Below are 12,097 nucleotides of genomic sequence, written 5' to 3' on the forward strand. Positions count from 1 at the left end.
GTTTTCATGGAACTCAACCCATCTCAGCCTTCTTTCTGAGCTTCAGACATGCTAGGGATGGTCTATGTGAGGGACTTAACACTTATTGTTCAGTCTTATAGCATGTTCTGTCCTAGACATATATGCACTCACTCAAACTTTCAAATAACTGTTCCTAATGGATTATTCTGCCCAGTCAGGTATAAGATAGCAATCACCCTATAGGTATATCCTAGCTTCCCAACTTCCCAGCACTGACGGACAAACTCTAAATGTTATCACTACCTACTATTTTCCTCCTTATGTGACCAATGCCTATCTCCCTCTAGCCAGAATGTAAGATCCATGAGGTCATAGACTTAGTTTTGTGTGTGTATGTGTGTGTGTGTGTGTGTGTGTGTATGCATGCACAAGTGTGTGAATTGTTATATTTTTTGAATATTTCTTGTGGTTTCTGAATAGTTATTTAATTGATTAACTAAAATAACTGTGTTCATATCATATACCAAGTGATAGCTACAATAACATAATGAATAATGGATTACTGATAGACTACATTCCAGGTTTTAAGTTGACTGGAGATCAATATAGATATAAAGTAGGTGCTGTAATCTCTATCTCATGGGACAAATCTGAGTTGTATATTGAGTGCTTATGCCTAATTTTTCTAGTTCTGAGGCACGTACCCTTAGCTACTACAGTAAAATGCCAGGCCAGATCACAAAAACTTATGTAAGTCATACAATCCCCATGCAAACTTATATATAATAAGAAAGGACAAAAACAGAAGACACCAGCTTATATGCAAACCACTGTGCTGAAGTTTAAACAGACTTTGTAGATTTCTAAGTTGTACTATCAGGTATTCCTGTTTTTGGATGGACCTTTCTATGGTAATAAGCCTGTTTTCTATTTTCTTCTCTTAAGCTTAGATTCTGGAGTCAACCATTCAGTTGCTAATATGTTAAAGATTTTTGTTTTCTGTCTTTTTTTTGTCCTGTCTGTAAGACTCCAATCTGATGAACACAGATATCTTTACCTTCTATTCCTGTGCACTTGGGCTGCTGAATTCCACCTAGTAGATCAGATATTGTTAAAAGTTTGTGATCTGGTGATGTAGCACACTTGGTAAAAGTTCTTGCCTAATGTACACAAAGCCCCATGTTTGATCCCCAGCACCACATAAACCAGATATTCTGCACACCTCCAACCCTGGCACTTAGGAGATAGAGTCAGGAGGATTAGATATTCAATGTCATCACTGGCTATATAGAAAGTTCAAGGCTGTTCTGGGAAACATTACACCAGATCATGCTTGTGCTGACTAGTTTTGTGGCAGCTTGACACATGCTTGAATCATTTGGAAGAAGGCCTCTCAGTTGAGAAGATACCTCCCTAAGATTTGCCTGCAGGTAAGCCTGTGGTGCATTTTCTCTGTGATGTCTGATGTGAGAGGGCCCAATTCAGTGTGGGAGATGCCACTCCTAGGTTGGTGGTCCCAGGAGCAATAAGAAAGTAGGCTGTGAAAATCATGGTAAGTAAGCCAATAAGCAGTGATACTTCATGGCTTCTATTTCATTTCCAGCCTCCAGGTAACTATTCTTAAGTTCTCTCCTTAGCTTTCTTCAATGATGGATAATGATGTAGAAATGTAAGCCAAATAAAGCCTTTCTTTCCCAAGTTGTTTTTTGTCATGGTGTTTTATTATAGCAATAGAGCCCCTAACTAAGACATGGTCTAAAAATTAAATAAAATGTATATGTTAAAAAAATCATGATGGAGCTGGAGAGATGGCTCAGTGGTTAAAAGCACTGGCTGCTCTTGCAGAGGACCTGGGTTCAATTCCTGGCCCTGACATGGCAGTTTACAACTGTCTGTCATTCTAGTTACATGGGATCTGACACCCTCACACAAGACATACATGCAGGTAAAACAGCAATGCACATGAAATAGAAGTAAATAACATTTAAAAAAAATCAGACATGATATATTGTGCCCAATTCTTTGCCATATTCTATTCCTATTTTTATACTTTCTGTTCCTTGCTAGAGTGAAGACGACACTGTCTTTCCTATTTAAATCTACTCCCCCCTACTTGTCTTTTGGATTCTTGGCTATACCATTTCAGGAACACCTTGTTGTAAATGATGACCATTTCTCTTCCATTCATCTGAAACCACTCTTGCTGTTGTAACAGTAGCATTAAAATATAAACAAAAATCTTGGATGCTAAGAAAACAGTCTCTACTGGATCCTATTGTTAACCCTATTTTCTCCCATGCATACCTAGTATCTCAAAAGAGAGCTAGATAAGAGCTGAACCATGAATTAGTATCAGATCACCAGGAGATTATTATGTATCCCATGTAACAAGAGAAACAGATAAACAAATATTGTTGCCTTGCTTGGTCCTTTTGGCTGGGGCAGACACCTAGCTGGTCTGCTCCTGTGAAGATACCATATCCTGAGACATCCTAGAGAAGCCACTCCACTCAGAGCAGCAGGATTTCAGGATCCCAGAGGTGTCCTGTGTCCCAGGAGTTCTTCCACTCAGGAGCTCAGGATCACAGGATCACAGAGACATTTGGACTGTGAGAAGTTCAGACTCAAGCAAGCTAACTGGAAAGACAGGCTCCAGTCAGAGACAGTGAGTGCAGGTAGCACTAGAGTTAACCAGATGGTGAAGGCAAGTGCAAGAACATAAGCAATAGAAACCAAAGTTACCTGGCATCATCAGAACCCAGTTCTCCCACCATAGCAAGCACTAGACACCCCATCACACCAGAAAAGCAGGATTCAGAATTAAAATCACTTCTCATGATGATGATAGAGGACTTTAAAAAGGACATAAACAACTCCCTTAAAGAAGTACAGGAGAACACAGGTAAACAGGTAGAAGCCCTAAAAAAGGAAACACAAAAATCCCTTAAAGAATTGCAAGAAAATACAACCAAACAGGTAAAGGAATTAAACAAAACCATCCAGGATCTAAAAATGGAAGTAGAAATAATAAAGAAATCTCAAAGAGAGACTACCCTGGAGATAGAAAACCTAGGAAAGAGATCAGGAGTCATAGACTCAAGCATCACCAACAGAATTCAAGAGATAGAAGAGAGAATCTCATGTGCAGAAGATACCATGGAAAACATTGACACAACTGTCAAAGAAAATGCAAAATGCAAAAAGCTCCTAACCCAAAACATCTAGGAAATTCAGGAGACAATGAGAAGACCAAACTTAAGGATAATAATAGATATAGGTGAGAGTGAAAATTCCCAACTTAAAGGGCCAGTAAATATCTTCAACAAAATTATAGAGGAAAACTTCTCTAACCTAAAGACAGAGATGCCCATAAACATACAAGAAGCCTACAGAATGCCAAATAGACTAGATCAGAAAAGAAATATCTACCATCACATAATAATCAAAAACATCAAATGCACAAAACAAAGAAAAAATACTAAAAGCAGTAAGGGAAAAAGGTCAAGTAACATATAAAGTCGGACCTATAAGAATTACACCAGACTTCTCACCCAGTACTAAAAGCAAGAAGATCCTGGACAGATGTCATACAGACCCTAAGAGAACACAAATGCCAGCCCAGACTACTATACTCAGCAAAACTCTAAATCACTATAGATGGAGAAACCAAGATATTCCATGACAAAATGAAATTTACACAATATCTTCCCACAAACCCAGCACTTCAAAGGATAATTGATGGAAAACCCCAACACAAGGAGGGAAACTACAACCTAGAAAAATCAAGGAAATAATCTTCCAACAACCCCAAAAGAAGATGGCTACACAAACATAATTCCACCTCTAATAACAAAAATAACAGGAAGCAACAATCATTTTTCCTTAATATCTCTTAACATCAATCGACTGAACTCTTCAATAAAAAGATGTAGACTATCAGACTGGATACATAAACAAGACCCAGAAATGTGCTGCATACAGGAAACACACCTCAGTGACAAAGAAAGACACTACCTCAGAGTAAAAGAATGGAAAACAATTTTCCCAGCAAATGGTCCCAAGAAACAAGCTGGAGTAGCCATTCTAATATCAAATAAAATAGATTTTCAACCAAAAGTAATCAAAAAAGATAAGGAAGGACACTTCATACTTATCAAAGGAAAAATCTGCCAAGATGAACTCTCAATTCTGAACATCTATGCTCCAAATGCAAGAGCACCCACATACATAAAAGAAATTTTACTAAACCTCAAAGCACACATTGCACCTCACACAACAATAGTGGGGGATTTCAACACCCTACCCTCAGCAATGGACAGATCATGGAAACAGAAACTAAACAGAGATGCAATGAAATTAACAGAAGTTATGAACCAAATGGATTTAACAGATTTCTATAGAACATTTCATCCTAAAACAAAAGAATATACCTTTTTCTCTGCACCTCATGGTACCTTCTCCAAAATAGACCATATAATTGGTCACAAAATAGGTCTCAACAGATACAAAAAGATTGAAATAATCCCTTGCATCCTAGCAGACCACCATGGACTAAGCTGGTCTTTAATAATGACAAAAACAATGGAAAGCCCACATACACGTGGAAACTGAACAAGGCAGTACTCAATGATTACTTGGTCAAGAAAGAAATAAAGAAAGAAATTAAAATACTTTTTGGAATTTAATGAAAATGAGAACACATCATACCAAAACTTGTTGAACTCCATGAAAGCAGTGCTAAGAGGAAAACTCATAGCTCTAAGTGCCTACAAAAAGAAACTGGATAGAGCATACACTAACACCTTGACAGCACACCTGAAAGCTCTAGAATAAAAAGAAGCAAATACACCCAAGAGGAGTAGAAGGCAGGAAATAATCAAACTCAGGTCTGAAATCAACCAAGTAGAAACAGAAAGAACTATACAAAATTTAAACAAAACCAGGAGCTAGTTCTTTGAGAAAATCAACAAGATAGATAAACCGTTAGCCAGATTAACCAGAGGGCACAGAGACAGTATCCAAATTAATAAAATCAGAACTGAAAAGGGAGACATAGCAACAGAATCTGAGGAAATTTTAAAAAATCTTCAGAATCTACTACAAAGGCCTATACTCAACAAAACTGGAAAATCTGGATGAAATGGATAGCTTTCTAGACAGATACCAGGTACCAAAGTTAAATTAGGAGCAAATAAACCATCTAAACAGTCTCATAACCGCTAAAGAAATAGCAGCAGTCATTAAAAGTCTCCCCACCAAAAAAAAGCCCAGGACCAGATGGTTTTAGTGCAGAATTCTATCAGACCTACAAGGAAGACCTAATACCAATTCTCTTCACACTATTCCACAAAATAGAAACAGAAGGAACACTACCCAATTCGTTCCATGAAGCTACAATCACACTCATACCTAAACCTCACAAAGACCCAACAAGGAAAAAGAGCTTCAGACCAATCTCCCTAATGAATGTCGATGCAAAAATACTCAATAAAACTCTCACAAACTGAATCCAAGAACACATCAAAACAATCATCCATCATGATCAAGTAGGCTTTATCCCAGGAATATAGGGATGGTTCAATATTCAGAAATCCATCAATGTAATCCACTACATAAACAAACTCAAAGAAAAAAAAAACACATGATCATCTCACTAGATGCTGAGAAAGCTTTTGACAAAATTCAACATCCCTTCATGGTAAAAGTCTTGGATAGATCAGGAATTCAAGGCCCATACCTAAACATAGTAAAAGCAATACACAGCAAATCAGTAGCCAACATCAAACTAAATGGAGAAAAACTTGAAGCAAACCCACTAAGATCAGGGACTAGATAAGGCTGCCCACTCTCTCTCTATCTATTCAACATAGTACTGGAAGTCCTAGCTAGAGCAATTAGACAACAAAAAGAAGTCAAACGGATACAAACAGGCAAGGAAAAAGTCAAAATATCACTAATTGCAGATGATATGATAGTATACTTAAGAGACCCCAAAACTTCCACCAGAGAACTCCTAAACTTGATTTAAAAAAAAAAAAAACTTCAGCAAAGTGGCTGGTAATAAAATCAACTCAAACAAATCAGTAGCCTTCCTCTACTTGAAAGATAAACAGGCTGAGAAAGAAATTAGAGAAATGACACCCTTCACAATAGTCACAAAATAATATAAAATACCTTGGTGTGAATCTAACCAAGCAAGTGAAAGATCTATATGACAAGAACTTCAAGTCTCTTAAGAAAGAAATCGAAGAAGATCTCAGAACATCGAAAGATCTCCCATGCTCATGGATTGGCAGGATTAATAATAAAAATGGCCATCTTACCAAAAGCAACCTACAGATTCAATGCAATCCCCATTAAAATCCCAACTCAATTCTTCATAGAGTTAGAAATAGAAATTCTCAAATTAATTGGGAATATAAAAAAATTCGCAGGATAGCAAAAACTATTTTCAACAATGAAAGAACTTCTGGAGGAATTACCATCCCTGACCTCAAGCTGTACTACAGAGCAATAGTGATAAAAGCTGCATGGTATTGGTACAGAGACAGGCAGCAAGATCACTGGAATAGAATTGAAGACCCAGAAATTAACCCACACACCTCTGGTCACTTGATCTTTGATAAAGGAGCTAAAACTGTCCATTGGAAAAATGACAGCATTTTCAACAAATGATGCTGGTTCAACTGGAGGACAACATGTAGAAGAATGTAAATTGATCCATTCTTATCTCCTTGTACAAAACTCAAGTCCAAGTGGATAAAGGACCTTCACATAAAACCAGATACACTGAAACTAATAGAAGAGAAGGTGGGGAAGAACCTTGAATACTTGGGCACAGGTGAAAGTTCCTGTAACTTATGCTCTAACAGTGGCTTATGCTCTAAGATCAAGAATTGACAAATAGGACCTCATAAAATTGCAAAGTTTCTGGTAGGCAAAGGACACTGTCAATAGGACAAAACGGCAGCCAACAGATTGGAAAAATACCTTTATCAATCCTACATCCAATAAAGGGCTAATATTCAATGTATACAAAGAACTCAAGAAATTGGACTCCAGAAAATCAAATAACCCTATTAAAAAGTAGAGTACAGGGCTAAACAACGAATTTTCAACTGATGAGTAGCGAATACAGAAGAAGCACCTAAAGAAATGTGTTCAGCATCCTTAGTCATCAGGAAAATGCAGATCAAAACAACCCTGAGATTCCACCTCACACCAGTCAGATTGGCTAAGATCAAAAACTCAGGTGATAGTAGATGCTGGTGAGGATGTGGAGAAAGAGGAACACTCCTCCATTGTTGGTGGGATTGCAAGATGGTGCAACCACTCTGGAAATCAGTCTGGCGGTTCCTCAGAAAACTGGACATAGCATTACCTGAGGACCCAGCTATACCACTCCTGGGCATATACCCAGAAGATGCTCCAACATATAACAAGGACATATGTTCCACTATGTTCATAGCAGCCTTATTTATTATAGCCAGAAGCTGGAAAGAACGCAGATGTCCTTTTACAGAGGAATGAATACAAAAAATGTGGTACATTTACACAATGGAGTATTACTCAGCTATTAAAAACAACGAATTCGAGAATTTCTTAGGTAAATGGATGGAAGTAGAAAATATCATCCTGAGTGAGGTAACCCAATCACAAAAGAACACACATGGTATTCACTCACTGATAATTGGATATTAGCCCAGAAGCTCTCAATACCCAAGATATAACTCACAGATCACATGAAGCTCATAAAGAAGGAAGACTAAGTGTGGGTGCTTCAGTCCTTCTTAGAAGGAGTAACAAAATACTCAAGGGAGCAAATATGGAGACAAAGTATGGGAGAGAAACTGAAGGAGGGCCCATCTGGAGACCAGTCCACCTTGGTATCCATCCCATGTGCAGTCACCAAAGGTAGACGCTGATGTGGATGTCAGGAAGTGCATGCTGACAGGAGCCTGATATAGCTGTCTCCTTAGAGGTCTGCCAGAGTCTGACATATTCAGAGGTGGATGCTCACAGCTAACCATTGAACTGATCATGGGGTTCCCAATGAAGGAGTTAGAGTGAAGACTGTAGGAACTGAAAGGGTTTGCGGCCCCATGAGGAGCACAACAATACCAACCAACCAGAGCTCCAAGGGTCTAAACCACCAGGCTGGGAGCACTTAGGGAGGGATCCATGGCTCCAGGTGTATATGTAAGGGAGGATGGCCCTGTTGGGCATAGGTGGGAGAAGAGATCCTTGGTCTCATGAAGGCTGGATGCTCCAGTGGGTGAGAATTTGAGGGTGAGGAGGTGGGGAGTGTAGGTGGGGGCACATCCGCAGAGAAGCAGGAGGAGGGGTGATGGGATAGGGGGTTCCTGGCGGGGGGTAATGAGATAACATATGAAATGTAAATAAAATAGCCAATAAAAATATATTTTAAAAAATGTTTAAAAGAAAGAATGTTTAAAAGAAAGAAAGAAAGAAAGAAAGAAAGAAAGAAAGAAAGAAAGAAAGAAAGAAAGAAAGAAAAAGGTGAAGTATTTTACACTACAAGACAGAAAAGAGCCAAAACCAGAGTGTGGCCATTTTGGCTTCTATTCTGTCTACATGTCTTACTATGTTTTCCACGTTGATCTCATCCCCTCTCATATCTTCTGTGTCTAGACTCTGTTCTCTCCAAATGCTATTTCATATATAATTTATGACAAGAAAAACTGCACTCGTCAGTTTCCTTCCACTTTTCAAACCTTCTACCAAATCAAATGCTACTGCCTCTGGGAATTTAGTAGTTGCCCTGACCGTCTTTTCTTGATCTCTTGCGTTTAATCATAAGGACTAAGGTGATTGGTCATATTTAAACAATCTCATTACTTCTCATTGCCAATACTGTAGTCCAGGCTGTCCTAATTCTGGCCTCTACCACTATGATAAATTCCTACTGGGACTTTCCTCTTCAAAATATACTCTAAAATGCAAGCAGATGACAAAATAAGGCACATTCATGGTAGAATGGCCATAGATTCTAAAATGCAGACAGAATAAGCTGTCTTTTTGTGTTTGCTTCTTCGTTGAGACAGGGTCTCACTGTGTAGCCCTGGCTCATCTGGAACTCTACTATGTAGACTAGGCTGGCCTGGAACTTACAGGAGTCTGCCTGTCTTAGCCTCCCAAGTGCTAGAATTTTCCCGAGTGTACATCACTTCACCTTGTCAGAATAATCTTTTTAAAATGAAAATGTGATATTACTGCCTGATGTTCAATAGTCTCCCAATAACTGGACAGTCAAGTCCCGAATTTCAACATGTCTGGCAACATGTCACTCATGTCAGAAGCTACATTGCCTCTGGCTTCCTCTATGGCTTCCTTTCTTTTGACTGTCCCTGATTCATTCTCTTACAGTCAAAAAACAATCCTCTAAAAACACTGTTCCATCCTATCTCAGTCTCTTGAATGCTCACAAGGTTTCAATATATGGCATATTTTCTCTCATGTCAGTCATTATGTGTATAATTTCTATTCTTCCCTCAGAGTTCATCTGAACATACGTCCTCATGGAAGCCTTCCCTGTCTTACATCTCTCTACCACATTTGCTCCTTCTGTTAATTCTCAAATACCCTGTACTTTTCCTTACTTTGCACAGTTTAATTATTGAATGATCATTTAATTGTTTGATGTTTCATCATATCTGGAACATCAAGCAAAATGCCTGGCATAGTAAAGATGCATAATAGCCACATCATGATCACTTGACTACTTACAGAGCCAAAGAAACTAAACTGTCCAAACAACAAGGTTTCCTGGGCAAACGCAGCCAAACATTAACCTGGCTTCTATACACCTAGCCCTTTCTCTTTCTCCAACCGCACTCACTTGCTTCATTTCTTACTTTCTGTGTCTTATTTTCTTCACAGAGGTAGACATGATAATAACACTGTTTAGCCCATATTTGGAAACTTTGATCTGTGTTGGACCTTGGAAGAACTACAGATTATGTATAATGCCTTGAGGATCTGATTTTTATCTTAGAATCTGGCTTTTGAATTTTTTTTCTGTTCTATAAGCTTTAAGACCAAATTTACTGTATATGTCACTTGTTCAGAATCATGTCAGAAAAGACAAAAACTACCCTTAGATACTGATGGTGAGTGTATATCTTAAACACAAAGATCTCAAGGAGGGAAATATATGAATTGTGAAATACTCTCATAGTTAACTAAAGTGATTCTTTCTACTTCAAAAGCAGAGGTTCCCACTGTTGGTGTTCTTGTTAATGCTAATTGGGCTTTTCATTCTCATCAGTCTGATTGCTAGAGATGCTGTTTCATGACGGCTTTGTTTGTGGTTCTGGGATTACAAATGTGAGCCATTAGAGTCTGCTCTCATGGGCTGTTATGAGTCAGTTGTGGTGAGTCCTATCACAGGAGCACCCTGAGTAGGCTGTGATCATTATCTTGAAGAAATGAGCAAACATTGTAAGCTAAGAGTTTTCCTCTGGTCTTTTGTCTATTTTTTTTTTAATGAGCTTTTTGAAAACTTCTTGATTGTCATTCTCTGTGTCACCAAGTCGTAAATATTATTCCTTACCCACTGATATGTTGTTATGGTTTGTGTATGCTTTAAGTATGACTCCCCAAGGACTCATGTGTTGGAGATTTTATATTTATGACAATGTTCAGAGGTGAAAGGACATTTAATGGATGGGTACTAGGTCACTAAGTTATTAGGGGTCACAAGGGATTAACATGGATATTATGGTACTCCAGTCTTTCTGGCTTCTGGAATAGCAGTGTATTCTCTCCTCTTTTAACACTCTTAATCTTCTGATGCCATTCACATGTGCATCATCAGAGCTAAGTGTCTTCAAACCTTCCAGAACTAAGTTAAAGAAACTCCTTTTTAAAAAAATTTATTTATTCTTATTTTATGTGCGTTGGTGTTTTCCTTGCATGTATGTCTGTGTGAGGGTATCAGACCTGGGAGTTACAGATAATTGTGAGCTTCTATGTCAGAGCTGGGATTTGAACTTGGTTCCTCTGGAAAAGTAGTCAGTGCTCTTAATTGCTGAGCTATCTCCCCAGCCAAGAAACTCCTTTTAAAGTATCCAGCAGTTGATAGTTTATTATAATAACAGAAAACTGACTAGTACCAATGTATCAGAAGTATACATCTTCTGTTATCTTCTCTAACTTAGCTTATCTTTATTTCTTTTTTCCCCCTTTCCTTCTCCCTCTATCTCTGGCCCATAGGTTTTTATTTATTTATTATATGTAAGTACACTGTAGCTGTCTTCAGACATTCCATAAGAGGGCATCAGATCTCATTATGGATGGTTTTGAGCCACCATGTGGTTGCTGGGATTTGAACTCATGATCTCAGGAAGAACAGTCAGTGCTCTTAACCGCTGAGCCATCTCACCAGCCCTAATTTAGCTTATCTTTAAGAAAACATCTTGAAATATTTTTGTATATACACAGAAAAATTCATACATAATTGATATATAAACTTAGTGAGTTCAGAGATAACTCACAAAAATAATAATCACTATTACTACAAAATAAACCTATTCTTCATTTTCAAGTTTATTCCTGAAGTTGTGTGTGTTAAAAATAATTAAAGTTGACCTTCCTAGCAAAAGTATATGATGAAGTATTCTTAACTGAACATCGTTTGTTGTGTACGATTGGAACTTTGTACTTTTGAGAATACTTTCCCCAAAGTTTGATGATTACCATCTTCTCCAGCCTCTGGCGGTCACCATTCTCCTCTGCTTCTATGACCTCGAAGGTTCTCTATTCATCATGTCAATGACATCGTGTATCAGTGTCTTTCTGTATATGGCTTATTAAACTTGGCATAATATCCTCTAGGTTCAGCCACACTACAATCATGCAAGATTTCATTATTAGTTGTACTCTTGTTACATAATTATTTTGACATACAGCCTTGTTTTTGTGCATAGCTGAGATACAGGCACATGTGCATATAGATAACCAGCTTTCATAGCACTATCTATGAACAAACTATCTCCTACAATTGTAAAGTCAAAGAGCAGTTGGCTGTACAAGAGTTTACTTCTGGACATTTGTATAATGTTTGTTTTTAACTGGAGGCTGAAGAGATAACTCAACATTTAAGAGCAGTCCAAAG

This window comes from Grammomys surdaster, unplaced genomic scaffold, assembly GCF_004785775.1.
Source record: "Grammomys surdaster isolate TR1022 unplaced genomic scaffold, NIH_TR_1.0 185, whole genome shotgun sequence".
Taxonomy (NCBI): domain Eukaryota; kingdom Metazoa; phylum Chordata; class Mammalia; order Rodentia; family Muridae; genus Grammomys; species Grammomys surdaster.